The 26,038-nt window shown below is 45.1% G+C and overlaps 1 protein-coding gene and 1 pseudogene across 2 annotated transcripts in view; one reads left to right on the forward strand and one right to left on the reverse strand.

Moving 5' to 3' along the window:
• Positions 1-26,038, reverse strand: part of RBM20 (RNA binding motif protein 20) — a 243,108-nt gene that overhangs the window by 150,328 nt on the left and 66,742 nt on the right. The window lies entirely within an intron of this gene.
• On the forward strand, positions 3,711-4,670 carry LOC107522884 (intraflagellar transport protein 25 homolog; annotated as a pseudogene).

Consider the following 26,038-nt stretch of genomic DNA (forward strand, 5'->3'; position numbering starts at 1 on the left):
CCCTCTTTCTTTATTTTTAAGATGAGGACAAATGCTTAAATGTTCTCTTCCAAGAAACACCCAATCAAAACAGGATTATTGTTGAATGACCTAATCCCAAAATGTATGACATCTAAAAGTAAAGAACAAAACCCTTTGTGCATGTTAAGAAGCACATATAGTGAGCAACTAGAATGGGAACAAGTAATGTGGTTCAGTGAAAAGGGGGCTTGTTTCATGCGAACAGCCTTCTAGAAAAGTAAAGGTGTAATGAGAATGTAATTTGAGAAAATGGATTTTGATCTTTAATTTTTATATTAAAAAAAACGGCATTATGATTTTGCTTGTTTATAATGGCTTCTTCCCAACTCTTCTGGTTGGAGAGGGGAAAAAAAAGTTGTTACTTTTGAGTTCAAATGCATGTTATTTAGGATTTGCTGCCAAAAGACTGGGTGTGGCCCTCTCTGAGCCCCAAAGTGCGGGTGCACCTGTGCACTCTGAGGCAGGCCAGGTCTGCCCACTGCCCATTTAATCTGCTCTCCTGGCAGAGGGTGTGGACTGACGCTTCACAGCCTAAGTTTAGGCTGACTCCCGGCACTCCCGAAGCTGGATACTCAAGTCCTGGTACCAGCGGTTCTGGGAAATATCTCCAACTCCTAAGATGCCTGCTCTTTAGAAACTTAGCTTTCATATCTTTGACGGGTGGGAAAGCAACCTGACTTGCACAGGTGGTAGCAGGTGCTTAGTTAGAAGGCAAACACCCAGGACCAGGCAGTGGTGTATCTGATAGAGCCCACACATTACAATGTGTAAGGTTCCAGGTTCAAGTCCGTGGTTCCCACTAGTGTGGGGGGGTGAGTTTCACAAGCAAAACAGTGCTGCAGGTGTCTCTCTACTTTCCCTTCCCTCTCAATTTCCATCTCAATTCAAAGTAAATAAACAAAAACACAAAAGAATATTTTAAAGATGGCATAAAACCTAGAGGTGATGACAACCCAGTGGGAAGACAGGTGCTCTGAAACTCAGGATAATTATTTTATCAAAATAAAGATACAAGAAGGCCCTGAGTACAAACCCTGGTGACACATGGGAGTGTCAAGGAACCAGGGGAAGCTCCACAGGTGGTGGAACAGTGTTGCAGTGTCTCTCTATCTCGTTCTGTTTCTCTCTAGTAGATTCTCTCTCCATATATTTCATTAAATCACATGCAGAAATATATATATATATATATATATATATATATATATATATATATATGATTAAATGAATGGCGGGGTGGGTAGTGAACTGGCCCAGTAATGGTGAAAGCATGTATGCTTGAGCACTCAGGCACTGCAAAAAAAAAATATATATATATATATATATATATATATATATATCTTAGTCCAGTGATCCTATCAATAGCAACGTTTTCCTGCTGATGGGCTCAGACATAACATGCACATGGGCAGTGGCTGGAGAAATCACTCAACTGGTAGAGCCTTTGGCTTTATCCCTGCAGTTCCTGGTTCAATCCCCAGCACCGCATGCACCAAGTGGTACTTTGGCTTGTCTTTTTCTCTCCTGTCTGTCTCATGTGTAATTAATAAGATAATTCTTTTATAAAGACAAACATGCAAGGATGCTCACTGTAGCACTGTTCGTAGTAACAACAGAAACCACTAAGGACAAGTAATGGTGGTACCTCGTCCAATGGGGTATTACTCAATCAGGACAGAGCGCAGGGTGGTTTAGTCTTGCCAACAGGCAGCATCTCTTCAGAGATAAGTTGTCAGAGCCAAGTTCAGTAAGGTAGCTCAAAAGTGTGCATACTGTGCTTTCTTTGGCATAAAAAGATATAAATACAGATATAAGCCAACATAAACTGAGAACAGAAACAAGAGAAGTGAGGAAGGTCTCAGGAAGAAGGGAGGTTTACTGATAAGTATATATGCTTTTGCATCATTTGCATTTTTTACATATATGTAAGTTTATCCCCAAGAGCTCGTTTTTATTCACTAGAAAATAAGCATTTAGAAGGCAAAAACTTAACTTTTGCCCAAATTAAAATGAGCTAAATAACAACGCAGATTCAAAGCTTAAGAGGAGACATCAAAACAAAGACCTAAAATGACTGGCATTATTTAAGATATCTGTACTAACTCAAAGAGCAAGTCAGCCTTAAGCAGGAACTAGAAAGATAGGATGCGGTTAGACTTTTATGCCACCATGTATATATATATAAAATCATGAACTGTTTTATATCTTTGGTCAGCTGGTAAAAACCCAACCCCGCTGTCCTTCTTGGCTTCAGGTATCTTGATGACATTACACTCATTAAATTAGCATTTCTCCAGAGGTTAGTTAAGATCACACCTTTAAAGCCAGATGGGTTCAGGTTAAAATCCTGGCTCAGTCACTCACTTGCATATGTTGTTGGGCAGGTGACCTTCACTGTAGAGCAGAGAGTGACACCGTCTCATAAGGTTGGTCCATCATGAAGGTAAAGTGGGGTGTTGGTGGTTCACTTGCTTAGCCCAGTACCTCGACCACAGGGGCAAAGTCAGAGTTCAGTGAATGGTCACGTATGGTCACCATCAGTTGGCAAGCACATCCAGGCATTTTGATGGTGCCCAGGCACACCCCATCTGCTGAGATGAACCCACCCAGAGCAAGCAAAAGACCTCCCAGGATGGATGAGTTACTGCCTGGTGAACTTCGCACCAATCACAAGTACACTTACTAGAAATCTCACTTGGATAAGTAAGCCTAGTCTCATCCCTTTTGCCTATATGAACATGGTCCTCAAAGGTTATTCAAGGTTCTGTTGTCCCTGAACTAAGGCCTTAAATTGGCTTGAGCTGCAACAAAGTGCTGTAGTATGGAAGCTCCAAAGTTCAAGCTGCAACTCAACCAGACTTGGGCTTAGGGGCCTCTTTCAATTTTTTAACCATAGATCACTAAGGCAGACTATACATCTTCAAATGAACAAAGGGGTTGATTTCTTTTTTATTTATTTATTTATTTACTTATTTTCCCTTTTGTTGCCCTTGTTGGTTTTTGTTGTTGTTGTAGTTATTATTGTTGTTGTTATTGATGTTGTCGTTGTTGGATAGGACAGAGAGAAATGGAGAGAGGAGGGGAAGACAGAGATGGGGAGAGAAAGATAGACACCTGCAGACCTGCTTCACTGCCTGTGAAGCGACTCCCCTGTAGGTGGGGAGCCGGGGGCTCGAACTGGGATCCTTATGCCAGTCCTTGTGCTTTGTGCCACATGCTTTTTTTTTTTTTTTTTAGTTTGGTAGGACAGAAAGAAACTGAGATGGGAGGAAGAGAAAGAAAAGAGGAGAGAAAGAGATATCTGCAGCCCGTCACCGATCAAAAAGACCCCCCACAGGTGGACACCAGGAGCTTGAACCTGCATCATCTCTCATGGTAACATGTATGCTCGACTGGGTGTGCCATCACCCAACCCCCCCACCAGCTTAATTCTTATGGAAGAAAGAGAAGGAATAAATCCAGTGGATATGGTCTAAGATATTCTCGAGAACATTGAAAAGAAAAGAAAAGAAGAGAAGAGAAAAGAAAAAGAGAAGCACGGTCCTGACAAGCACTGTATCATGTGCACTCAGCCTGTTACACCACCACTCAGCCTCTACTGATTTATTTTTCTGAGAGGGATACTGACAAGCTGACCAGAGCATCTTTCATCTGGCATATGACAGTGCATGGGGTCAAACCTAGGGCAAGGCATGCACATAAAACACTTGAAGAGGAGAAAATCTGATCTTTGTTCAAACTTTGAAGGGGCTGAAGTGATTTTTGGATACATCAAGTGATGAGAAACACCCACCTGAAAATATTACCGATGGGAATCCAGAAACATTTTGGACCCCCACAGGAATGTTTCCTCGAGAGTTCATTACTTGTTTTCACAGACATGTAAAAATTGAAAAACCTGTAATCCAAAGTTACTTTGTACGGACCTTGAGGATTGAAAAAAGCACATCTAAAGAGCCAACTGATTTTGAGCAATGGATTGAAAGAGATCTAACACACACAGAAGGACAGCTTCAAAATGAAGAAATTATAACATGTGATTGCCAGGCCACTTACTTGAGGTTCATTATCTTGTCAGCCTTTGATCATTTTGCATCTGTGCATAGTGTTTCTGCAGAGGAAATAGCAGTCTCAAATTTTTCTTAGGTATTGTGACAAAATATCCTTGCTGATGTTTTTAACAGAATAGTTATTTAAACATGAAATTGCCAGCAACAGACTTTATCAAAGGAATTTGTAGCAAAAAAAAAAAAAAAAGGAAGGAAGGAAGGAAGAAAAAGAGAAGCACAAAACATCCATATCCAGTGGAGAAGCAATTACAGAAGACAGAACTCCCACCTTCTGCACCCCAAAAAGAACTTTGGTTCATACTCCCAGATGGGTATGGGATAGGTGAAGAAGACCAGAAGACTCTGAACCCCAATTGCACCTAGTCCTAAATCATTTGTAGCCAGGAATCCTATTTTTATAACATCACAGAAAGGGAAGTAAATCTGGAAAATACCAGGAAAAAAGCAGGCACCATTAGTCCCTCACCCTCCCCTCCTCCTCCTTTTTCTCCTTCTTCTCCTTCTTCTTCTTCTTCTTCTTCTTCTTCTTCTTCTTCTTCTTCTTCTTCTTCTTCTTCTTCTTCTTCTTCTTCTTTTCTCTCTCTCTCTCTCTCTCTCTCTCCCAGAGGACTACTCACTTCTGGCTTACGGTGGTGTGAGGAAATGAACCTGGGACTTTTGGAGCCTCGGGCATGATAGTCTTTCTACATAGCCATTATGTACTGTTTCTCTTATTTGAGAGAAAAGAGAAAAAAGGAAAGGACCCTCAAAAGTAGTAATTGGTGTAAGTGTGACTTAGAAAGGAGGTGAAGGAAGGGCCAGAGGAAAAAAATGGGCAAAAAGGATAGATAGATAGACAGACAGACAGACATAGATACATACAGATAGTTAAAGAGTCAGCCAATATCTGTGATTTGGGGGGAATTACTGCCATTTCCAGTGAAGGGGATGGGGACACAGAATTCTGGTGGTAGGAACAGTATGGAATTATATACCCCTATCATCTTATCATTTTGTAAATAAATATTAAATTACTAATCTCAAGTCAAAAACAAATTAAAATAAATAAACAAAAAAGAAATATTTTAAAAAGAAAAAGAGAGGCATGGTTAAAGATCATATAAGTTGATTAACCAGTCACATAGGAAACCCTTCTTTTGATAAAGTGCTTCTAAAGGAGAAAACCAAATTGCTGGGGATAAAAGTTGTCCATTACTTTGCTTCAGAGGTGATCAGTCTTTGAAGAGAGTGAAAGCAGCTGAGCAACTGGTTCTTAGGCATTCTGCAAAGTCACAGGCATCAGGTGACCCCAAAATGCTGAGTTATGAATGAGTAAGACATGTACAGCCATAGTGAAGACACTACTTCTTGGGCAAAACAAAAACCACAGTCAAAATCCCCAGGGATCGTGAAAAGGGCTGCACTTCTGGTTTGCCTTCCCCTAAGGCACACACAGCAAGGAGTTCGCCCTGCATGGCCACTTGGTTTATAATTAACGACAAGTCCGAGTACTTGCCTCCTCTGTGCACCCCAAGATCATTTGTCCAGAGGCAGCCTCCTCTGAAAGGCACCTGCCTGCCTGCCTGCCTGCCTGCCTGCAGTTGGGCCTCACAGTTCCTTCCACTCATTCCTACACAAGAAGCATCCCAAGCAAGTGGTGAGGCTGGGGGAGTGGAGGGCAGTCATTGATCCTGTCCTTACAGAAATGTCAGGTATAGACAGCAGTGAGACCCAGTGAACCAGCTCTGGAGTAAAGAGAGGAAAAAGAACCCATGAATAGTTTTAAGCAAGTAGCAAAGAACTTCATTATTTATTTATTTATTTATTTATTTATTTATTGCCTCCAGGGTTAAAACTGGGGCTCGGCATCTGCAATGTGAATCCACTGCTCTTGGAGGCCATCTTTTTCCCATTGTTGTTGGATAGGACAGAGAGAAATTGAGAGACGAAAGAAAGAGAGGAGAAGAGAAAGATAGACACCTGCAGACCTGCTTCACCGCTTGTGAAGCAACCCCCCCCACACTCCCTGCAGGTGGGGAGCTGGGCTCAAACTGGGATCCTTGCACCAGTCCTTGTGCTTTGCACCATATGCCCTTAACCCAGTGCACTACCGCTCAACCCCCAGAACTTAATCTTCTAAAAGAGCTTTGTTTGTAAATGGCATGGACATCAGTCCATGGCCTGCCCAGCTTCCCTCCTGCTGTATTTTAAAGTGGTGACAATACCAAGAAAGAGACAAGAAGGGAAGGGAGTCAAGAATCATGTTCCACTTAAAGGAATCAGATTAAATGAGATAAGCCAGAAAGTTAAGGATGAATATGGGATGATCCCACCTATAGACAGAAGTTAAAAATAAGAACAGAAGGAAAAACACAAAGCAAAACTTGAACTGGACTTGGTGTATTGCACCAAAGTAAAGGACGCTGGGGTGTCGGGGAGTGTCTCGAAACTTTACATCAGGCTCAACCTGATGCTGTTGGCTGGCTATGGAAGAAGGGCAAACGCTAGAAGAAGAAGAATGTGGAACATGACGGCAGAGGAGGACCTAGGTGGGTGGGGAGCATTAGTGTTATGTGGAAAACTGAGAAATGTTACACATGTACCAACTACTGTATTTTATTGCTGGCTATAAGCCATTAATCCCCTCAAGAAAGAACACACACACACACACACACACACACACACACACTCATGCTCCAGGTAGCACATCCACCAGGAATTCTGGTAACTCTAGGAACAGATTCCATGGAGAAAATACTAACAAGAAAGAAAGATTTTCTGAGCCTGGTGAGTAGTGATGTCAATACAGGTAACTCTGAGTGGTTATTACTGGTTTCAGGCAGATCATGCTTCCTGGGAGGGTTTTCTAGGGTCTATTAAGGGGAATGAAGTATTGGGGTGGGGTGGGAGTTGACAGTTTCAGCATAGTCAGAGATTTCCAGCAAGGTCATCCTTCCTTCTTCTTCTTGGTATTAGATGGTTTTGTTTCTGACTTGTTTGTTTGTTTTCTTCTTCAGTGCTGGCAAATAAACTCAGGGCCTTGTAAATGCACAATACCGCTGCTGAATCATTTCTTCAGGCTAATGTTCTCATTCTTTTTCTTGGAGAGTAAAAGATGAGAGAGAGAAACAGGAGGTGGGAAGAGGCACCTCAGCCCCACTCTACTATCCATGAAGTCCTCCCCCATGCTGTTCATGGTGCTTCAGTCTAGTGCCAGGGCTTGAACTCTTAGCCCTTACATGCCCCAGTCTCACATAAAAATGGACCTAGCTGCACACTTTAATCACATCTGCTCCATTTCTTGTCTTGTCTCCCTCGTCTTTCCACTATTTTTCTTCCACCACCCCCCCCCTCCACTAGGGTTATGGCTCTTGCCTGCATTACTCCACTATTTTCAATGGCCTTTTTTTTTTTTTATTCCCTTTTGTTGTCCTTGTTGTTTTATTGTTGTAGTTATTATTGTTGTCTTTGTTGTTTGATAGGACAGAGAGAAATGGAGAGAGGAGGGGAAGACAGAGAGGGGGAGAGGAAGATAGACACCTGCAGACCTGCTTCACCGTTTGTGAAGCGACTCCCCTGCAGGTGGGAGCCAGGGCTTGAACCAGGATCCTTATGCGCCACCTGCGCTTAACCCACTGCACTACAGCCCGACTCCTGGCCTTTTTTTTTATTTTGCTAGAAGTTGAGATCCAGAAACAAAGATGCGCCGCCCAGTCACGACCACCAGAGAGACTGACAAAGTCATCTCCTCTGGACCTGAATTCAGACTTCAAAGAAGCTGGGCAGAAGGACGGGAATGGGTCGACGCATTCTCCCCCCGTTATTGCTACAAACAATTATACTGTCACAATTTATTAATAATGCTTTGGCAGTGCCTGGTGAGAATGGAGAGTCAAAAGCACCCCCTCTCCCTTACACAGGAGCATATTTGAAAGTTACATTATGAAAGTGGAGAAGGTAGGTCAGCATAGACGGACAAAACAAGTCATGTTATGACTTGCCCCTCATAGAAACAATACAGAGATTGAGGCCTCCCAGGTACAAGTTGACATATTGAAACAAAGAAAGATTAATAGTTAAACTGTACCAGACCTAGATGAGCAGTGGTCCACGACTAGTCAAAGATCTGTATGCCCCCATAGAAGATTAATGGTAGAGATAGCCCTCAGCAAAAGTCTAAAACAATTCTGGGTATGACCTCCCCTGGGAACAGAACGATACAAAGTATTGTACCCATTCTTTACAGTTATGGGGGAATAACATGCAGCCTGCCAAAGCCACAAGACTACTGTTACTTCTTTATGAGCTGGTTGCTTAGGCAACCTGTATGTAACCTGAAAAAAGTATAAAAGCTAATGCAGTTTCACTATTAAAAACGAGTCCAGATTCACCCTCCAATAGAGTGTGGTGTCTGTCTGTTCTCCCTCGCCGACTCCTGACCCACCTGGGAGGTTGCCTTCAAGACCCCTGACCCTCCTGCTGCTCATCCACTGAGTGGTCCGTGGCACAAAGAGACATAAAAAAGAGAAACACCTACAGCATTGCTCCACTCCTTATAATGCTCCTCTCTGCAAGTAGGGACCCAGAGCTTGAGCCCTGATTGTCATGGTAGCGTGTGCGTTCTACTGGGTACACCATCACTCAGCCTCTTTCCTATTCTTCCCTCTGATGAAATCAGAAAAAGGGAATTTCTGTGAGAAAAGTTAGAGGTGACTTTCTTCCTCTGACCACTGCCACTTCTTTCCCCAGGTGCCCTCTCAGTAAGAATTATTTCTTACAGTCACGGGCATCATTTCCCTTAATTTCCACTCAAGATTTCTTTTTGAAAATTTGAGACAAGCTTTCATTTCTCTATCAGCGATAAGCAAGTAATATCACCTGCCTGCCAATCCTGACTTCTAACAAAGCTGAAACCAGATCTTCAAGCACGTAGTTAGTTTATAGCTCTGGTGTCAGCAGCTAGGATTCGTTCTCTGGTAGGTTCTAAAATCATTGCTTGAATTTATTTCTTTTCTTTTCCAAATCCCACTGTTTCCACCCTAGGGCCCTGGGGCTTTCTGGGCTGAGTATGAGCCACTGACACAGAAATCGATCCTTGTGAGTTGGTCACACTCTTGCAGCATTCAGGAACAATGTTCTGCAGCAAGCCCACTCTTTTCCTTGCCCTGGAACACTAAGACAGTGTCAAGGGTGAGAAACTGGGCTCAAAAGCAAATTCATAACTCAAATCTTCCTACTTGGTAGCTGAGCAAAAACCAGAAGATTTACATTTTGCCATTTCAGCTGAAGATGGCACCGTACTCAATATAAAACTGAGACAAATTCCCAGAGCCTAAGCCCAAAGGAAAGCAATGGACAATGGACAAAGAAAGGCAGCTTTTGCTGTGGAAAGGACTAGACGATAAGCATTTCCTGTTTTCTAAACTAGCACTTTCTCTGGAACGTGTAAGGTAATTAATGAAACACAGCAGCAAAAATACTGTCTACAAATTTATAATATTGTAAAGGATTGTTGAAAAATGTTTGAAGGATAAAAGTGACAATTCATGTAGACAATGACAGAATTGTAACAAAAGCAGATTCATGAATTCCAGGCAGTTGGGGTGAGGGGGTGGAGGAGAGGCGGCAGATTCCTGGATCTTTCTGGAGTGTATGGAATATAGGAATCTGACCTGAGGTGCATGTACAAGACAGTAGGAAGAGAACATGACTGGCTGCTTATGGGGAAATTCCAAAGGATTTCAAGTCCTCTCACTGTCCCCCTTCCCTTTACTGTTAGCTGAGGAACCTAGAAGAAACACTTCTCTGCTTTCTTGCTTGGTTTCTGTTTGAGTCTGAGGCCTGCATGGGGGAGGTGAGATAAAGGAGAGAAGGAGGAGGAACTGGGTTGTTGTTCATCACATATACTAAGAAGCCTCCAACAGGGGGCTGGGTGGTGACGCACCTGGTTAAGTGCACATGTTACCAAGAAGCCTCCCACAGTGAGAACTGTTCTCAGGACAACTAAGGTTAAACAAAGCAATGTCACACCTGCAACTTACTTTAGTCACTGAATAAAACAGTGGGACCTTTATCAGAAGCAGCTTGACAGAAGCATATAAGTTACACAGCACAGATGAAGAGCTCAAGCACACTGGGTTCAAGCTGGGACAGTGCAGGCCATCGAATCCCCTGGCCATGCTCAGCAGAGCTCTATGCAGGATGGGGTGAGGGTTGCTAGGTGCTGAGCACTTCAAGCAGGACCCTAGGGAGGGAGGAAAGAAACAAAAAGGATACCTCTCCTTCTCTCCCGTTGCCTCCTGTTTCCTGACTTTGTCCTTGCAGTGATGTTTAATGAGAAAGAAGAGAAGAGATGAGAAAGAGGCAGGAGCTGAGTACTGGGTTCCCGGTGCTCTTTGTCCCTGATAAGGAATGTGAGACGGACTGGAGAGAGGAAAGTCCATCCTACCACACTGAGCTTTGGAGAGGAGGATGTACTGACAGGGTCTGAGGGCTGGCTAAAGCTGAAGTTCCTATCAGCTTAAGGCTTGTTCACAGGCAAAGAGTAACTTCTAAGTCTATACAAGGTGCCCTCCTTGCCTAGGGTGAGGAAGGGTCCTCAGGACCACAGCTGTGTTCATCTCTGCCAGAGGACTTGGGGAAAGAGGTGCAGGTGTTCCAGACTTAAGACAGTGAAGGGGTGATTTCAGGAGGGCAAACCAGGATCTGTGAGATTACAACTGGATACTGTCCATTTAGATGCACCTAGATCACTGTCATGGAAGTTCTGCCTAGGTGCTGCTCCGCTAATGTGCAATCTATCAGGAGTAAGCACATTCTAGAAAGCCAGCTCCGTACTGTCTTCTACACGGGGAGCTGCTCATCCCAGGCAGAGCTACAGGACAGCACAGGCAAGCCTCTGACACTTGGTCTTCAACATCAGAGGATGTGACATTAATGTTCCCCATCTAGAGCACCCCAACATCCTACAGGGGCCAGGAGTGTGGATGGGCATGGTCCCCCTCAAGCTGTGAAACCAAGGTAGTGGGCAGGAATCAGACCCCTGGAGCCCTGAAGCGGTCCCAGTTGTATTCTGTGATTGTGTGGTAGCTGTTGGGTTTGGAAGACAAGAGCCAGCTTCAGCCCTCATGGAGTTTAGGGCTCAGCAGAAGAGACAGACGTTGATCAGATGCTCAGATAATTATGAACCTGTGACTGAATCAATGCATCAGAGGAAAGAGTAAAATGGGAGTAGGAGCAGTGTTGAAGCCTCCACTAGGGTGAACAGCAGCTGGGATGCAAGGGTTTCCTAGGCAACAGGAGAGGCCCAAGTTCAGTGAACTAAAAAGATAGAGCTGCCCCATACAGGAGGAAGGTTTGGGAACAACAAACTTCCTGTTTGACTATATAGATAATTGTCTAGAATGAACTAGTGACTGTGCCACAAGTTGGTTATTCTTTTTTTTACCTGTATTCAAGCATATCTAGCAAAATTTTAACATGTTATAGTCATCACTGTAGCAGCAGTAATAATAGTGGACAAGTATTACTTTGGTACAAATATTCTGCTTCAACAACCTGCTTGTCCCATGTGCTTCTGACAACAGTCCTGTTGGACAAGGCAGCAGTGAAGGAGTTAGGATCACACAATCTAGGGGTGCCAGGGACCCAGGGCCATGCGGCTAAAAGAAGGCTGGGCACATCAAGCACACAGCATGACTCAGGGCTTCAGCAGAAGGAGGTAAAAAGGCACAAAGAATGCTTCCTGTCCTCTGATGTCACTACTCCACCTGTAAAACTGGGATAATGACACCTGTCTATGGACCTCATCAGGTATTGCATGGTTCAAATAAGGATCCGTGAGTCTGCCAGGCTTAAAGCACCATAAGAACCATTTGTCAAAAAAACATACCCTGCCATTAACTTCAAGGTGAATGACACCTTGCAAAAACCACAGGCTTAATTAGAGAGAAAGAAGAAAGAAAGAAAGAAAGAAAGAAAGAAAGAAAGAAAGAAAGAAAGAAAGAAAGAAAATGAAAGTCACTCTCCCTCACCCTGACCCTGGGGCATCAAAATGGAAGCAAATAGCTATTCCTGAACTCTCCAAAAGTCACAATACTGTCCTTTGTGGCAAAGAATCCATATTAACCCAAGAGCCTTTACCTCCTCCCTGAGCTCCAAGAGGTATGATCTCTAAGACTAAGACTGGCAAGTGTGTAACACTGTCTGCTTATTTGAAGGGTCAGAGTCTACACACAACAGTTTAACCGTTGTTTATGGTTAAGAGTCATGGGGTTTGTATTGATGTCTAGAATGGCTGGAGACTGAGGTCAGCATATAGTCATTCAACCATGCTGAGGCAGCTGAACCCCTCAAAAAATTATGGACTGAGGGCTCAGGTGACCTTCACAGTAGGTAATACTGCATGAGTATTGTCACATGTTGCTACCAGGGAAAGCTCAGGCTTTACTCATTTACATATATATTTAAATTATCTTTATTTATTGGATAGACACAGTCAGAAGTCAAGAGGGAAAGGGGAGACAGAGAGGGAGAGAGATAGAGAGACACCTGCAATACTGCTTCACCATTCACAAAGCTTTCGCCCTGCAGTTGGGGACTGAGGGCTTGAATCCAGGTCCTTGCACATTGTAACCTATGTGCTCAGCCAGTTGTGCCACCACCAGGCCCGCTTTACTCATTTCTCTGGGAAGAGGACAATCTGAAGTTGATACAGGACACTTTCCTATCTCTTTTCATTGTAACTATGATTAGAAGAACTGCCAATAAGTCCTGGAACTCTTTCAGAAGAATTATTGAGAGTGAGGCAAAAGCATAATGGTTATGCAAAAAAGACTCTTGTGCTTGAGGCTTCATGATGGTCCCAGGCCCAATCCCCAACACCACCATAAGCCAGAGCTAAGCAGTGTTCTGGGGAAGGGGGAGGGAGAAGGAGGAAGTGGAGGAGAATGATTGGGCTGTCAGAAAAGTCAAGACATTGCCAGCATCTACGGCCATACCACCCTGAACACGCCTGATCTCAGAAGCTAAGAAAAGTCAAGACATATTTTTCTATGTTTCTCCATGCAAAAATTGCATCATGACTTTTCCACCAACCTGAGACTACATTTAAGCATGGTTGAGGGGACTACAAACTTGCAAGTAAAGTCAAAAGTAAAGATGGTCTGGGGGGTCCAAAACCTGCAATTGCTGTAAGAAATGAGAAGTCTTAACGACACCCCAAGTTGGTAGTTTCTCTTCAATGTCATTTAATCCAAATCTGAGGAAGTAGGTGTTAGCATTTCCATCTCACAGACAAGGAGACAGAACAGCCTGGGCCAAACCTTGTCAGTGATCCCACAGAGGGCGGGGGACCCGGGGTTAACCATCAAGCTGCAGCATCGGTGGAACTGTCCCCTGGACACTCAGTGGTCCTGCCACCATCTGCTAGGCCACCCTGTGAGATGCAGACAAGTGAGCAGAGGGCCTGGCTCAGTGTCAGGGTGTGAGAGAGGAGTCATTAGAAAATGAGCAGTTATTAGAAATGCCATCTTGTCTTCCAGTCACCTGTCATTCTCTCTCTTGGCCCACACCTTGTCTGATACTTGTGGTGAGAATGTTCTCTTAAGTTCTGTGTTTCCTAGCTAAGAGCCAGTCACAGATGGCTGAAGAGAAACAAAAAGAGAGGGAAACATCCAGACCCATCAGAGACATTGGAGGAGATCTAACATTAGCAATGTCTCCCCAATTTCTAATGGGAACAGACCTCTCTAGCTGAGTGACTGTGTCATAGTGATTCATCAACCTCCCAAAATCAGCAGGACAGTCATGGGACTGGACCCTCCCTCCTTTATCTCACCAACCCACAACTCTTAATATTTTTTACCTGTTTATTTTTTAGATAAAGACAGACAGAAATTTAGAGGGAAAGGAGAGAGAGAGAGAGAGAGAGAGAGAGAGAGAGAGATCTGCAACACTGCTTCACCATTTATGAAGCTTCCCACCCTGCAGGTTTGTGTGTGTAGGGGGAGCAGGGGCCTGAGCTGGGGTTCTTAACACGCTGTAACAGGCACACTTTACTGAGTGCTGTCACCTGGCCTCCAACCCACTACTTTTATTTCTTCCCTCTATAGACCCCAGAGCCTGGCCTGAAAGACTGAAGTAAGACTGTGAGCACCTGGCCTCTTGTTTTCCTTGCTCCAACCTTTCCTTCTAGATGAACCAGCTTCTGAACTGTGGCATTCAGTCACAGTGGGAGAGTAAGGCCAGATCTTAGACAGTACTTTAGTAAAGGGGGGAGGGGCAAACACACAAACAAACAAACACTATGCTGTGCAGACACCCAGTGGAACGGTGGCCTTACCCTTCCACATCTGAGACACGCACTCAGGTCAGACACCTACTGCAGCCCTGAAACCCAAGCCCACACCCTTTCACAGCCAGCGTCAGCGCAGGCGTGGGGAGCAGGAGGCTGGACAGCAGTGATGCAATATCTCCTGGGACAGGACATTCCACCGAGGGGTGGATTTGGGGGGACCTCAGGGGACCAGCGAGGGAGGTGCACATAGGAGGCCTTGGGCAAGTGGGAGGGGGTGCAGCAGTGTGTCTGCCCACAGCCGTGGGTGGTGTCTGCCAGCCTGGGGAGGGCCGGAAGGAAGCTGCACACACGGCAGATTCTTCCTCCTCTACCCCACTGCCACCCCCTCAGCACGGAGGCCAAGCTGTGCCTGTCAATCCTGTCTCGGCATCTCAGGAAACCTGGTGTGGCCAATGCCCTCGGCCTCACATGCCACCCCAGCTATGAACTATAAAATAAATTCTACAAGAGTGGTGGATTTTCTGCTGTACCCACCCTGCACCACCCCAAATAGCTCTGAGATTACTGTAGCTCCCACCCCAACACAAGCGAGATAGCACACCTGGAGAGCATCCAGATATGCGTGTGTGTGTGTGTGTGTGTGTGTGTGTGTGTGTGTCTATGTTAGTCTGTTTCTATGAATTGTTTTCCTATGTATATGCAAAACAGAGGAAAAGCCAATCAGATTACTTGTCTTCTGCTTTATCCTTGGGGTTCAAAAATCTAAATAATACCAAGTCATAAAAGAGAGTTGGCAAATTAGTTTTCATTTATTTATTTGCCTCCCGGGTTACTGCTGGGGCTCAGGTGCCTGCACTATGAATCCACTGCTCCTGGAGGCTATTTTTTCCTTTTGTTGCCCTTGTTGTTTATCATTATTGTTGTTATTGTTGTTATTGCTGTCATTGTTGTTGGACAGGACAGAGAAATAGAGAGGACAGGAAAACAGAGAGGAGGAGAGAAAGACACCTGCAGATCTGCTTCACCGCTTGTGAGGTGAACCCTCTGCAGGTGGGGAACTGGGGGCTTAAACTGGGAACTTTATGCCGGTCTTTGTGCTTTGTGCCATGTGTGCTTATCCCACTGCGCTACCACCAGCCCCCAGCTCCCTTTTTAAGGAGAAAAGTTAGCACAGTTTTAACAGTGAAGCAGTACTCTTAATAGCAGTAAAGTGGATGACCAGCTGAGATTTCAAACATGCCCTTCAGGGGATAAGCTCTGGAACAGGTGTTATTAACCTCCAGCACCACAGGGATCCAGGGATGGGTTTCAGGATGTCCATAAAAACTGTGAAATTAATGGTGTTCACAAACCAGGCAGGGATGAGCCCCAGAGTAATTTTTCTGAGGTGAAAGTCCAAAGCTTTCATCAGCTCCTTACAGGGGTCTCTGATTCCAAAATGTCAGTTACTGGCACATGCAGAGCCGGCACATTCTCATCTCAGATTCTCTCAAAGACATCCTTGTGACTTCAACAAGGGAGGGGAGACTACTCTGCTGGGAGCAGGACAGGAAAGAGCAGGGCAGGCCCAAGTTCACAGGATGTGCCTATCACCAGCTGCTGCCTGGTGCCTGTTTTGCAGCTCACCTTGCAGTAAAGTGGCAGACGGACCCAAACACTAAAACCACAGCGCAACCCCAAGACCTAAAGCTTCCCAAGGACAAAGACAGCTAGCTCCTCACCACCAGGTGTGCAATCGGGGTCATAGGTCAGGTTCAGGGGCTTCAGCTGCATACACAGTAGGGGCTGCATACATGTCATCCTGTGACAATAGTGACCCTTTCTTCCTGGCCTCAAGTTCTCACTGGTCACTGATTCATACCAGTGAAAACATCTACAAAGAAACAATGCACCCCCCTCTCTCTGTCTGAAAGTGCCAGACCAGGAGCAAAGTGCCGTCACCCAGCTTTAGGGACCTTAAGTGGCACTTCACTGCAGCTATGTGGAAGAGAAGCCTGAGTTCTATGCCTGGCCCCTTTCTCCTCTCACAACTATAAAATGAGTCACTCACTGTCCTCAGGGCGGGGGGGGGGAGGGGGGTGTTTCCATCCCAGAAACAGACTTGGTCCAGCAGGTACTAAAAGACCAAGCCCCAGAAACACCTTCAGATCCCCTCCTTCAACTAAGTGGCAATGGACTGTAAACCACTTGATTCTACAACTCCAAACTCACAGCAAAGTCAGCCTGAGCAGACAGCCAGCCGTGAGAACAGGTACCATAACAGGACTGGAGACTGACAGCTAATGGATATGTGGTCTCTTTTCCGGGCATGAAAATGTTCTAGAATAAGATTGCAGTAGTGGACATACAGTCTGTGAACAGGCAAAAGGCACTGTGTGGCAAGTCATAAAAGTGAATGGGTGGTGTATTGCACCAAAGGAAATGACTCTGGGGGGGGGGGGGTTCAGGTCCTGGAATATGATGGCAGAGAAGGACCTAGTGGGGGTTGAATTGTTATGTGTTAAACTGGGAAATGGCAAAAATGTACAAACCATTGTATTTTACTGTCACAAATGTACAAACCATTGTATTTTACTGTCACAAATGTACAAACCATTGTATTTTACTGTCAACTGTAAACCATTAATCCCCCAATAAAGAAATTTTTTAAAAAAATGAATGGGGGTGGGAGGAGAGGAGCACACCTGGTTGAGCACACACCACAGTGTGCAAGGACTGGGGTTCAAACTGCCGGCCCCACTGCAGCTCTCTCTCTCTCTCTCTCTCTCTCTCCCTCCCTATCTCCCCTTCACTCTCAACTTCTCTCTGCCTCTATTCCAGATAAATTAAAATATTTTAAAAGAATTGCATTTTTAAAACGTAAATAGGGGAGAGAGGCAAGATGGCACACTACGTGGAGTGCACACATTACACCATGTGTGAGGACCTCCGCGAAGGCCCCCAACCCCCACCTGCAGGAGAGGGAGCTTTACAAGCAGTGAAGATAGGGCTGCAGTGTCTCTCTTTCCCTCTCTGTCCTCTGTCTCCTCCTCCCTTCTCAATTTCTCTCTAGCCTATCAAGTAAAGAGGAAAAAAAAAGAAAGAAAGAAAGAAAGAAAGAAAGAAAGAAAGAAATAAAGAAAAGAAGGAAAGGAAAAGGCAAAAAATGGTTTCCAGGAGCAGTGGATTCACTGTGCTGGCACCGAGCTCCAGCAATAACCCTGGTAGCAACTTAAAAAAAATGAGTTGGGGGTCCGGTGGTGGCGCAATGGGTTAAGCACATATAGCGCAAAGCGCGGGGACAGGCGTAAGGATCCCGGTTCCAGCCCCCCGTCGCTTCACAGGCGGTGAGGCAGATCTGCAGGTGTCTGTCTTTCTCTCCCCCCTCTCTGTCTTCCCCTCCTCTCTCCATTTCTCTCTGTCCTATCCAACAACGAACAACATCAACAATGGCAATAATAATAACCACAACGAGGCTACAACAACAAGGGCAACAAAAGGGGGAAAAATGGCTTGCGGGGGGGGGGGGGGGGGGAGGGCTCGGGTGGTAGCGCAGCGGGTTTAGCGCACGTGGCGCAAAGCGCAAGGACTGGAGTAAGGATCCCGGTTTGAACCCCCAGCTCCCCACCTGCAGGGGAGTCGCTTCACAGGCGGTGAAGTAAGTCTGCAGGTGTCTTTCTCTCCCCCTCTGTCTTCCCCTCCTCTCTCCATTTCTCTCTGTCCTATCGAACAACATCAACAATGGTAATAATGATAACCACAACGAGGCTACAACAAAAAGGGGGGGGGGGATGGCCTCCAGGAGCAGTGGATTCATGATGCAGGCACCAAGCCCAGCAATAACCCTGGAGGAAAAGGAAAAAAAATTGGCCTCCAGGAGCGGTGGATTCGTGGTGCAGGCACCAACCCCAGCAATAACCCTGGAGGAGAAAAAAAAATGAATTTAGGGTCTGGCGATAGCTGGGTTGATAAGCTCAACTGATAGAGTGCATGCTTTACCATGTAAATGGCCCTGGGTTTGAGCCCTGACACCAGGGATGTCCATGCAAGTGGGGCAAGGGTAGTGCTGTGGTGTCTCTCTTCTGTCTTTGTCTGTCTGTCTGTTTCTCTATATATACATATACACACATGGTCCATGATTATCTCTAAGCAATATTATGAATGCATGAAGCTCTGAGTTCAAAGAGCTAGACTTAACAAGCATGAAGTCCCAATTTTGATTCTTAGCATTGCATGTGCTAGAGTGATGCTCTGGTTCTCTCTATTATTAATACTTACTTACATATCTATACAGTTATGTGTCATATCTCTGTGTAGTTTTATATTATGGGACTTACATATCTGTTAGCAACTACAGGGCACCACTTTGTATCCCAAGAGCTGCTGGAAGGATTATTGAGTCTATCGCTTTATGGCAACTCCTATGTGCCTGGCACTGAGGCCCCTTTGTCATGAGAGCTCCACATGGAATTACTCTTATCTCTCTGTGTCCCAGGGCTCAGAGGCTAAGGGAAGGATACAACCCAATATCAGAGGTCGATTTCAGCATAAAACCCCAGACTGGTGGTGGTCAGAAAAGAAGACATCAGCTTTGTGTGCAAGGGTTTCATTTTCCAGCAGAAGGCATTACACTTTGATTATGTGATCAAAATTTGGTTTTTAAATATCTATTTTATACTTGAAATACATCTTTTCCTTCCTTCCTTCTTCTTCCTCCTCTTCCCCGTCCTCCTTTCCCTTCCCCTTCCCCTTCTCCTTTTTCTTCTTTATCTCAGTGCCAGCACTATGAATCCACCAGTCCTGGCAGCCATGTCTTCCTTTTTTTTTTTTTTCTTCCTAATTTTTATTAGCTAGGCCAGAGAGAAATTAAGAGAGGACAGGGAGATAGAGGGAAAGAAAGACACCTGTAGACCTGCTTCACCAATCATGAAGCAGACCCCTGGAGGTGGGGAGTGGGGGCTCTAACCCGGGTCCTAGCATTTGGTAATATGTGCACTTAACTGGGTGCGCCACCACCAGGCCACCTTGAAATACGTCTTTTTATTGATAACATCAAACCGCATAGAGCTTAAGATCCTAGATAAACTGTGATTAAAAACTAAGAGCTGAGGAGTGTCTAGAAAGGAGACAGGGTCATCAGAGGAAACAGTTATTTCTTTTTTATATAATTTTTATTAGTGATTTAATAATGATGGTAGGAATTATACCCCTCTTATACTATAATCTTGTCAAATTCCTACCACCAGAGTTCCATATCTGCTCCCCTCCACTGGAAGTCTCCCTATTCTTTATCCTCCTGGGAATATGAACCAAAGATCTTTATGGGGTGCAGAAGGTAGAAGTTCTGGCTTCTGTAACTGCTTCTCCTCTGAACATGGGTATTCACAGGTCGATCCATACCCCCAGCTTGAGAAAATTACTTCTAATATAATTAACTTCATTGGTCCAAACTACAACTTACTTACATAATAAATAAACAAATAAACAGATAAACAAATAAATGTGGAGAGAGGCAGATGGAGGCAAGAGACAGATCCCCAATGTAGGAGCCCTACCCTCTGCAGCTGGGAGCTTAACCCCCCTCCCACCCTCCCTACTCCACACACACACCCCTAGTCCACATGCTTCATTCCAACCAAGTCTCAGGGACTCACAAGCTCATGTGTAGTCCTCTTGGGCCTGAGGTGAAGTGGGGAGGGGAGCTCAGCAATAAATTGCCTTAGCCTCCTTATCACACCTGTTTTTAGGCCTCCATTTTACAGCCTGGTGAAATGAGAAGAGCAAGGAGTCCAAATACCTGACTAGATTAAGATATTTCATAGGAAGGAGGGAGACACTAGCAAAAGCAGGTGCGGAAGCCACAGGTTGTTTCTGAAGATGACACCGGTTAGGGAGGCTGCGGAAGAGCTTGCTGATTTGGCAAACCATGTAACTGTGTGCAGTGATTTACTGCTGGGGGGGGTCAGGACTGGACAGACCCAGACTCAGCCGACACCAGCATCTCCCTCCGGGACAGGGCTCCCCCAAGCCCATGGGCAAAGTCAGCAAACACACAGGCCCCACCGGAGCTATGAGAAGGAAGCTCAGGTCTAACAGCAGGCTTGGTCCCCATCAGATAAGATCCAGATGTGACACTGCTACGTTCACTTGAAAAACAGGTGAGGGACCTCACTATGTCACTTGAGATAGCAGATTCAGAAGCAGAGAACAGAACAGTCTCTTTTGCAGAAGTAATACTCCAGTGCAGGAAGATAAGAAAACAGATAAATGTGCAGTGTGTCAGGTAATAAGCACTAAGGAAAAACTGGAGGAAAAAAGAGAGAGATGGGGTGGGGGGAGCTAATTGCTATTAGGGTCAGGAAACCTCTGGAGAAGATGTTCCCATGAAGCAAGGGAGTGAGCTCCCCAGTCATATACTAGAAGAAGGATGGTAAAAGCAAAGGTCGCACAGGAGAAACAAGACCCCTGGGAAGGCTGTTCACCTCACAGGGATCAGAGGAAGGCACGTGAGCCCAGCCCCTACATCTGTCACTCTGGGGATTAGGAAAACTGGCAAGGGGCTAGGAAACCAGCACTGAGCTCTGAAGGAGGAACTGTCATTCAGCCCAGGATTCTTGGACTAAGCTCTGGCAGAATCTACCATAATGTATGTCCAACTACCCAGCATTCTCTCAGAAGGCTCTGGCTACAGATAGATCCCTATGTGTCCAAGAAAACACCAATCATTCCCTGCAGCATGGCTACTGAGGCAAAAAGGCAATGTCTATGAAGGGGGAGTCCACCAACAAGGAAATATTTATGCAAATACTGTGAGGTTCTTAATAAGAATGAAGCCAAACTTTATAAACTAGCATCAAAGACTTTCAAAAAAAATTACTGGTAAAAAAAAAAACCTCATAAAGCAATATCTATAATATGCTACTCTTTTTTTTAATAATTCTTTTAAAAAAATTATTATCTTTATTTATTGAATAGAGACAGCCAGAAATTGGGAGGGTTGGGGGAAATAGAGAGGGAGAGGGAGAGGGAGAGGGAGAGGGAGAGGGAGAGGGAGAGGGAGAGGGAGAGGGAGAGAGACCTGCAGCCCTGCTTCACCACTTGCAAAGTTTCCCCCCTGCAGGTGGGGACTTGGAGCCTGAAACCAGCTCCTTGCACACTGCAACACATGCACTCAACCAGTTGTGCCACCACCCAGTCCCACTCTATTTGTTAAAAATAAGATGCAAACTATATATATGTGTGTGTGCTCCTAGAAGTGTACACAAATGCAAAGAAAAGGGACTTAGAGTATATAAACCCCAAATGTTCTCGAAAGCCAGAATTCTGGAGATGAGATTCAAATCTAAAAGCCTGACCCTTCTTCCTAAAACCTGAATAGTATTAGAAGAGAAGTGGCCCTCCCTAATAATCCTGGGACTCCCCAGCCTGGAGCTCCGTCTGCTGCTTCCACTGGTTGCTCTCCTTGTCCACAGGTCACCCAGAGTCCCCACTGGCTGTTGCTGCTCTCAGAGGCAGCAGCTGCTTCTGACAGCAAACAGCAGCTGCTCTCATCAGCAAGTCACTCAACAATCCTGGGGGCAAAAATCCCTGCTCTCAAGAAATACAATCTTCCAGGGGTGTCTCGGATCAGCAAATACTGGGGTCCTCAATGTCCTACCCTTCCAGCAGCTCCTAGGAGCCCAAGTGGCCAACATGCCTACAAACACCACAAAAGTACCGCTTTAGAAGAACAGTGCTAAGCATTCTTTGTTGGAGCAGTTATGCCAGAGACGTCTGGCAAAAGCATCTCCTCTGCAAATCCTTTTCATTATCTCCCAAGGATCGCAGATGTGCCTTCACTTCTAACTGCCCAGCAAGCACAAGACCCAAGACTGTGAGCCTCCTGGGTCAGGGAACACTCTATCTCCCTTAAGAGGATCTCCTACTATCCTTAATCCCAAGTGTGCCAAAGCTCAAGTGTCTTCTCAGTGGGCTTGGCAGAAGTCCCAAATTCCACTTCCCACATCCTTCCCATCTGCAAGATGAGAAGTACCTCCAAGACCCAGGCAATCAGAGCAGATGGGTAGAGAGCTTCATCCTAGTCACTTGCCTGGGATATCATTCTATGGCACATGCATAGGGATTAGTCTACCTAAATGTCATCAGCTTTCACATGCATAGAAATAGTTCTTACTTTTCCCAACCAGCCCAACAAGGCAGCCCTGGAGCCAAAGGAGATATCTCGGGGATAGGGCACATGCTTTGCATGACTGAGGTCCAGGGCTCGATCCCAGATGCTATATAAAAGCAAGGAAGATGAAAAATAAACAGAACATCATGAATGATGGAGCAGTGCTTTAGTCTTGCTTTATTCATAAAAGCATGGAAAGAGAAAAAGAAAGAGGAGAGAGATAGAGAAAAATCTGAAAGTATATATACCCCAACTGTTCTCTTCATGAATTGGGAGGAAATGCACTGGTACAGAGTTAAAGAACTAGCAGGTACCCTAGTCAGACAGTCTTTCTCATACCCAAACTAGTCCCCTCCACTCTGTGTCACCCTGTGTGGGGAATTAAAGTTGAACCAAGCCCAATGGACCCCTGGAGGTCTGTTATTATGTCTTAAAGACTACAGATTGGAATGAAGAGCATAGAGGATCCTAGAGATTAAGAAGAAACTGCTCTTTGTCTCAGTCCTTTGCTTTTTTCCTAATGGAAGACGATATCACTGTTGTTTTTTAAAAAATGTAGTGAGGGGGCAGTGGCATACCCCGGTAAGAGTGCATATCACCATATGCAAAGACCCGGGTTCGAGCCTCCATTCCCCACCTGCAGGGAGGATGCTTCATGATTGGTGAAGCAAGTCTGCTGGTGTCTCTCTTTCTCTCTCTGTCTCTATCTCCCCTTCCCTCTCAATTTCTCTCTGTCCTGTCAAATAAAAATAGAAAGAAAGAAAAAAAGAATAAAATGGCTGTCAGGAGTGGTGGATTCGTAGTGCAGGCACCACGCCCCAGCAACAACCCTGTGGCATATATATATATTAGGTGTATTACCTAGGTATAGGTTTTACCGGTGAACACATCCTCTCTTTTAATTTTTTATTAGAGATTCAATATTGATTTATAAAATTACATGTCAACCATTCCCACTACCTGAGTTCTGAATCCCAAGTCCCTCCACTGCAAACCACCATGGTTCTCCCAAGGCTGCAGACCTGGGTTAACAGTCATCTCTATACTATCTGTCTACATTTGAACATAATTGCCCCCTTTTTCTTCTAGGTCCAGTCCTCTCTTCCCCTCCAAGCCACACAAAACCCTATTACTACATCCAAATATCTCTCCCCTTTTCGTCCTCTCTTTTTCTGGGACCTGATGGAGCTGGAGTTGACAGCCCTCTTAGCCTCTTCCTCCTGTCACTTCTCCCCCCCACACACACTGGGAATATGGATCAAAGTTGTTTTGAGGGTGCAGAAGGTAGGATGAACATCTCCTCTCTAGTTAAGAAACTCATCTTTTTATTCTCAGAGTAAAAGATGAAGTAACTCCCTTCTTGTCATGTGAAGTCTCCTCTATTCACAATGTTCTAGGACCTTTAACACAGATACACATCCTATTTTCTTTGGGAATGTACAGCTGTTCAAATTCTCACAGTACCATTAAACTTATATTTTTTTCTTTGCTAACATGTCAGGTACTATTTTGATGACTTGTCTGTCATTGATGAATGCTGCAGGGAGAGAACACAACCATTCCATGTCGGAGCCTCCTTGCTGCTCAAGTCTTAGCAGCCCTGGAAAACTGTAACCCCAGTGTCACCAGCTTCCTTCCACATTCTAGAACCTGGGGATCAGTCTTCCAGGTGGGTCCCCTCTTCTCCTGTGCTAACTGTGCTAACCCAGCACAGTTAGTAATTCCTGACAAGATAGGCATCCAACTTGGAAACTAGCACTGGGATGCCCAGTCCTCACAAGAAACTTTCAGAAAAGGAGAGACCAGTCTGTCTTTGAGAAAGCCACAAACCTCACAATGTGAGCTCTCACCCTCAGGCCTCTACTGAGCAGTTTCAGAAAACTCTAAACTTAGAACCGAAGATACAGTATTTACCCCACAAGGTGTTGTGAAGATTAAATGTGTGAACACCTGGCAAGCACCAAGTACTAATCGGAGCAGATGGGATGTGCTATGCAAGTGTTTGCGTTGTCATCATAGCTTGGCATCTTAGCTACATTTCCAGGTTACAGAGAAAGAGCCTGCTCAGTTCTCAGCATAATAGGTCAGTGGGTGTACTATCGCAGATACAAACTGAAATGTTTGATTTGGTCATAGTCCAACTGATGGTGTCTGTTTTCACTCTCAGCAGACATGTTAGAGCTGAAGAATGGCAGATGCTATGAACTATTCCAGCCTTTAGGTTCATGATTAGGCAACAATTTGTTTGGCTTTGTATGTTAACTCTTTTTTTCAGCCACCCGGTTCCAAATGCTAATATGATGTCAACCAGATTTCCCTGGGCGGACAAACCCACCAATATGTCCTGGAGCCCTGCTTACTCAGAACTCTTCCCCACTAGGGAAAGAGAGAGACAGGCTGGGAGTATGGATCAACATACCAACACCCATGTTCAGTGGGGAAGCAATTAGAGAAGCCAGACCTTCCACCTTCTGCAACCCACAATGACCTTGGGTCCATGCTCCCAGAGAATTAAAGAATAGGAAAGCTATCAGGGGAGGGGATGGGATATGGAATTCTGGTGGTGGGAACTGTGGGGAGTTGTACCCCTCTTATCCTATGGTTTTTGCCATTGTTTCCTTTTTATAAATTAAAATAAAAAAAAATGGCAGATGCTAATGGTAACATGGTAAGAGACTGGTTGAATTCTGTGCTTTGCCCAGCTCCTGCTTTTTAGCAGTGAACTCTTTCTTCATATGAAGTACTCAGCGAGAGACTAACATGTAGTGCTGATGTGACTGAGGCAGGTCTGGGAGATTGGGTGGGGCTTCTTCCAGGAGACCCTCACTCTCTCCTAGGCCCCCTTACAGTCACATGACCCTCAGGCTCCCAGGGATGGACACAAGTTAAACAAGCAAACTGACTGAGTGAACAACATTCTCTGGAACTCAAGTGGGTTTTGACTCTGTTCTTTGGATCCTTATAATTTTTGAAACTCCAGGGGCAGAGAGATCGTTCACAAGATGGGGTGTCACGTGTATAGCCCAGGTTCAGTCCTGGAACCAGATGGGCAATGGTGCAGCCATGGGAGAAGCTGTGGTGCTGTGGTGTCTCTCCCTTACTCTCTATCTGACTAAGAAAGTGGTCCAGAGCCATAAAACTGTGTAAGATGATGCTTCTGGCTAGGGAGGCAGCTCAGCAGTGGAGCCTGCCTTATATATGTGAGATCCTGGGTTTGGTCCCCTGTACACAGTGACGGAGTGGTGCCCCTGTAAATACTGCTCTTCTCTCTCACTTAGCTAAAACTTTAGAATGTACACGGTTTGAGGGTCAGAAAATAGCTCAGTTGGATAGTACATGACTCAGGTTCAAGCCCACCCCCCACCACATTGGAAAGCTTTCACTCTCTCCCTTAGCCTATTTGTTGCTATCTAAAAAAAAAAAAAAAAAATTAGCCCTCTTAAGAAAAGGGTAGATATGGTTTTGGCTTTCTCTGACCTAAAAAAAAAAGTGTTTATGATTTGTCAAGATGTTAGGGCAAAGCAT

Source organism: Erinaceus europaeus, chromosome 14 (genome assembly GCF_950295315.1).
Source record: "Erinaceus europaeus chromosome 14, mEriEur2.1, whole genome shotgun sequence".
Taxonomy (NCBI): domain Eukaryota; kingdom Metazoa; phylum Chordata; class Mammalia; order Eulipotyphla; family Erinaceidae; genus Erinaceus; species Erinaceus europaeus.